We start from the raw sequence: 5,440 nt of genomic DNA, 5'->3' as shown, positions 1-5,440 counted from the left end.
TCAACAGAGTTCAAGTATGGAGTTTAGGATGGTTTTGAACTCACCTTATGGTAGACGTCTCGTCAGCTGAATAAATCTGTTGACTCTAAGGACAGTACTGACTTGGGACTCAATTCAGATGCCTGCACATGGCCATCTAGTTCCATATGAGACAAAGCTGAGTATCACCTTTATGGAGCTGGCAGATATATCATTACTTAAAGTAGACTCAACCTCCAGCTGCCATTCCAGAAAATCAAAAAAGGGGTATCTGGGGCAATCTGAAAGGTACCTTGGGCATTTGAAATGCCTCTCTATGCAATTAAATTGAGATCTTGATCTCCCCTGATGATAATGGAAGCTCATCTCACCTCTAAACATCTACAAGTAGACACCTAAAATTAAGTCTCAGAGACTGAAACACACCCCCAGGCTTCAGCTCTCACCTCTAGGTCTAGTGCCATTTGAAACACCCACCTGACCTCCAGCCACCAGTCTGGAGGAGCAGAGGTCTCCTCTAGGTCTTGTGTCATCATCTGACAGCCTCACGAAGATGTGCCAGTCCCTTGAGGGATCTTAAATGGTAGCAGACACAAAATTCAAGCAACTGAATCCAGCCTCCAGCATCTAGAACTTCAGTCACTCCCACAAATACCCTGATCACTGTCCAGAGAAAAACAGCACATCTTGTAGCCTGGTACTGCTGTACTCATGCACATAGAAGGGAGAGGAACTGTTACACTTTAAAGTAATTTGTTTTCAAAACAAGAGATGTGAGCATCAAAAATCAATGAAGACAAAGGCATGTCTATAGGTAAAATTTAGTTCTTAATATATATGTAAAACTGTGCTGGATAACTAACAGAACACCTTGCAGTACAGCTACACAATTGTCTACAAATAATAAATGAAAAACCCCAATTAGCCAGAATCAGTAAAAGTGTTTAAAATAGGATTCCTGAAAAATTTTCATGCCTAAATCCAAGATTACTTCAAAATTTCATATTAGCCAGGTAGTCGCTGGATAACAGTCTTCGGCACCTGAAGTTATAGAGACAAATTCATGTTTATGTTCTCCTACTACTATAGTAAAACATTGTTTTCTACATAGGGAAACAATTTCTGAGATATAATTGCCCAGATGCCTTGTAAGTTTTTGTATGTAAACTGTATATGAAAACTTTGTATGTAAGCTGTGTGCTTTTGGCTTGCAGTCCTAGAAGAATGGGAGTATAGTGATGAACTCTTACAGCATAGGGTGAATTTGAAACTGGGTATCTCAGTTGCTACTTGTGTATACAAACAACGCATGTATTGCTTGAAAAGAGGAATAGCAGCTCAGTAACCCTTTTCTCTCCTGCTGGGTTTAAAAGAAACAGCAACCCATATCTGATTTAGAGAAACAGTGTTTAGACACCAGCCTTCAAAGGAGAGCTTTAAGGCAGTGAATCTCCAGGGGAGTCTATAAATTGGAGAAATGAGACTTAAGTGCATGAATCCTCTTAGACAGACCTGGATGGTGTCACATGCACTGTGTGGAGTTTCCTGGGCCTCACTCTTAATTCTTACTGTGCATCTCCACCATCTCATGTTTCTTTTTTGAGCACCAAAGAAAATTTAGGCATTGTAGTGCTTTGATGCTTAAACTCACTTTTGGTATTTAGCTTCACATATTTTCTTTGCCACCTATCTCTAAATACTTTTTATGATGCAAATTGTAAATTATCTATTTCAGCATTGCTTTTTGAATTAAGCCTCATAATAGTCTGTAGCGCATGTATAAAGCAATATATCACACGTCCTTTGGAAGCAGAGGTTATTAATGCAACAGTCACTCAGATATACGGAGCTGATTAAACTAAAACAGGCAACATGGACACATCTAGCATAAACACAACCATCTTTCTACCACATCCTGTGTGTTAGGCAGAAGCAAGAGGGGGCTGCTCTGTAGATGGGGTGCGCCGGGAGCCGAGGGTGACAGCAAGGCTGGTAGGGCAGTGCCCTCCCTAACACAGCCCCATCTCACGGCACCCCAACCAGAAGAGCAAAACAGGTCTGGTGACAGCAACCATATTCAACCATGAGTCCAGATCACCAGGCCAGTCCATAGTGATGGGACAGGTTGAGCCTGAGGTCAGGCTCAGGCCCAATGGGGTTCACGGCCAGGCACAGGCATGCTGTCCACACCACTTCAGCGAAGAGCAGGGTCAACAGCAGGGGTTCAACCACAGCTCCCAAGCCAAGAGGATGAGGCTCCTGTGAGGCACCTCGCAGCTCTGTTCCACCCAGCTCTTCTCGTAGCCATCTGACCCAAGGTTATGGCAGAGCTGGCTTTGAGTGCAGGCAGCCACATCACTGGAGAAAAGCATTTGCTGAGTCTCTGCAGGGCCTTGATGCTGTGATCCAGAAATAAGCTTGCTAGGGCAGTGGTAGGTTAACTCAAGGGACATGACACCAGCCCTAGTAGTTGAGGCACTTTAGATGTTAAAGCTGTGACCTTCCTCATGCTGAAAGAGGCTAAAATCCAGATTTCCCAGATTTTGCATGGTATGAAGGTGGCCGCCATGAGCTCTTTGGTTGTGCTTTACAAGAAAACCTCTGGCACTTCCCTGCAAGCAGAGATGTTGGTGCCTGCCTTCACCTGAGGATCCAGAGCCTGGCTCTGGAGTGGGCAGGGACTCCTGCCTTGCAGCCTTGGGTTACTGACGGATTACTTTTCGGGTGGGGGGTGGAGAAACTGGGGAATTCAGATATACCACAGTCTTTCCTATTTGTTAATTTAAAGATACTTTAAATAGGCTTCTAATTGGCTTCCATCTCTCTCACAGACTTGAACCTGGAGTCTTTTATCAGTGCAAGTGACTAGAACTGGACATTGACACCCCATATATCTCTTGCGGCAGCTGAGCTCCACCGTGGTGTACAGTGCTTTCTATTCTGGGGGCTGCTAGTCCTCATTACAGCCAAAATGCAAGATCTGGATTTTAATTTACTCTCCATCAGAATTTTCCTACAGTATTTTAACACTGGAAAGACTAATTTATTCCACAGGTATATACTGGCAATTATCCCTTTCCTCCTCTGTTTGGATAATTCATGTGGCTTAAATATCCCTCAGCGATGCTGAAGACTGCTGCAGGAGGGAGGGAGGAGCTGCTGTTCAGGTTCTTCACTGCCTCCTCGACTGGAACGGGCTGCCGCTCCATCACCAGCTGACCTTTGCCTTGAAGTCTGATGCACTTTGCAAAGGTGCAACAGGGCTGGTCCTCTGTAATTTGATTTTTGTTTGCCATGGAAAGGCTGGTTTGTTTGCTTTTCACTTAAGGCCCACAGTTTATTCAGGACTGTAAAACTCTTCAAAATGACAGATAAGTAAATATGTGAAAAACAAACTATGCTGAAAATTAGTCTGCTTAAAAGTGAGGGACTACTATTGCTTACTAAGATGTACTTGCAAGACTTCATTCTGCAACAGAAAAATATGTTTTCCACACTCCAGATATCTTCTGTGAGACCACAAAATCCTTAATTTTTTAAAAAACAAGTTAAATGTTTGTGTTTAAAAGAGTACTGTGCCTGACTTGCTACTTCAGGCTGATGTGAATGACAGCAGAGGATAATGAGGTCAGTGTTTACATTGAAAGTCGCAGTTTAACTTTTGTAATTGTAAACTGCTTAAAACTGGAAATGTTGAATTATAAAACTATGATAGGTAGATGGCACAACATTAAAGAAATTAATTCCATAGTTTAGAGCTTCCTCTTCTGATCCTCCTGGGCCAGTCCTGAAGTCCTTACTCATTTCCTTACTCCTGATTCATCAAAGCATTTAAACACTCTAGATTTCAGTGGGATTTAAGCATATGCTTGTTGATTCAACACTTTAATCAGAGAAAATCCTCACTGAATCCAGTAGGAATTTTTACCCCAAAAGACCTAAAGTTTCACTCTTTTTTAATCCTGTATTTGAGTCCACACAACTAGAAATTGAGAATTTATGTGCTTGGTAGTTGTTGCTACACATCACTCCCTGCCCAAACCAGTTCTTTCACTTTGGCTATTTAATCTCTGGCTAGTAATACTAGTGGCAAGAGGAATTTAACAGATGGGGTACTGCTGACGTAGGTGGAGATGCGTTGAGAATAAGGTTATAATAATTTGTTTCAGGTGCTTCCTCTTTAGATCATATTTAAATACTAAGAAGAAAGGCACACTTTTTCTTTATCCCCTCTTGAATGGTCTCTACCATCTTGAAGTATAGCAGAGCTTTATTTTCTATCGTTTAGGTGTAAGTAAAATTTCTGGGGGAAAAAAAATGGAAGTGTATGGGAAAACACTTGGAGAAAACAGAATGGAGGAGATACAGGGGAATGGCTCCTTAAATGTCACATTGCTGCATGGTAACTTGGTCTGCTGAACTGCAGCCTCCTGGTGTAAGCACTCTTACAAAATTTGGTGAGTATGTAGTGAGCAATGAATTCTACTGAGACTGTGTTAAAACAGGGTTCCTTAATGGGCTTATGATATGTTTCTTCTGGATTCCTTGGTACAACCCTGTTTGACTAACAGGCCTTACAAGTTAAATCTGTAGGATGTCTTTTAGAGGCCAGTGAGACAAGGGAGTGCTCATCGGCAGGTTCAGCTTTGCTCCCTGCCATCATGGCACGCTGCACCTTTCTCTTCTGCTTTCTAATCAAAACGAATGTGATTCAGCTTATTTTTTTTTTTAATTAGAAACAAGCAAACCTGCTGCCAAACTTCTTAGAAATGGGGTGGCTGTTTAGCCTGAGCAGCAGATTAATGGGAAAATTATATTTCTGGAGATTTGCAGCAAAGCAAGAGCTTGTTTTGGAGGGGGGTGGATTGCTAAAGGGCATAGCGTGAGATGTGCAGCAGCCCTGAACTCTCACTGCTTTCCCTGCAAAGGGCAGGAAATTCTCCAAATTTTGCAAGGTGTCTCTTGCTTTACTGGACTTTTAAAAATAACTTCCTTAAGTAACGATGTACTTTCCTTAACTTTTCCACTGGGAAGAGCTTGAAAGCATGGTCTCGCTATTCCCAAATGGCTCAACACCCTGGGAAGCAAGAAGCAGTCCTGATTCATCAGAGCTGCGTAATTTGTAACTTTGCATTCTTCATAATTCGTTTTGGCACTATGTTATTGATTAAGCCAGCAATGGTGGACGGCTCCTACCTTTGCCAGCCGCTGTGCAGAGGCTGCGTGCTAGGCTGCCCGTTGGCAAGGCTGGAGTAGTTTTCCGGTGCACAGACAGGAGCAGAGGGGAGGGGGGGGGAAAGACTGACGCTTAATTAGGGGATTTGATAGGTAATAATCAAAGAAATCCTGTCAGAAGGGGGCCAGCCGTGCGTTGCGGCCCTCACGGGGCAGGGCTGGGTGGCGGAACGCTTGTGAGCGAGGCCGAGCGCGGCGGCGGGAGCGCGCCGGCAGAGCACCGCCT

The sequence above is a fragment of the Egretta garzetta genome, unplaced genomic scaffold (genome assembly GCF_000687185.1).
Source record: "Egretta garzetta isolate BGI_Z169 unplaced genomic scaffold, ASM68718v1 scaffold547, whole genome shotgun sequence".
Taxonomy (NCBI): Eukaryota; Metazoa; Chordata; class Aves; order Pelecaniformes; family Ardeidae; genus Egretta; species Egretta garzetta.
Note: the sequence above shows the minus strand (reverse complement) of the source record.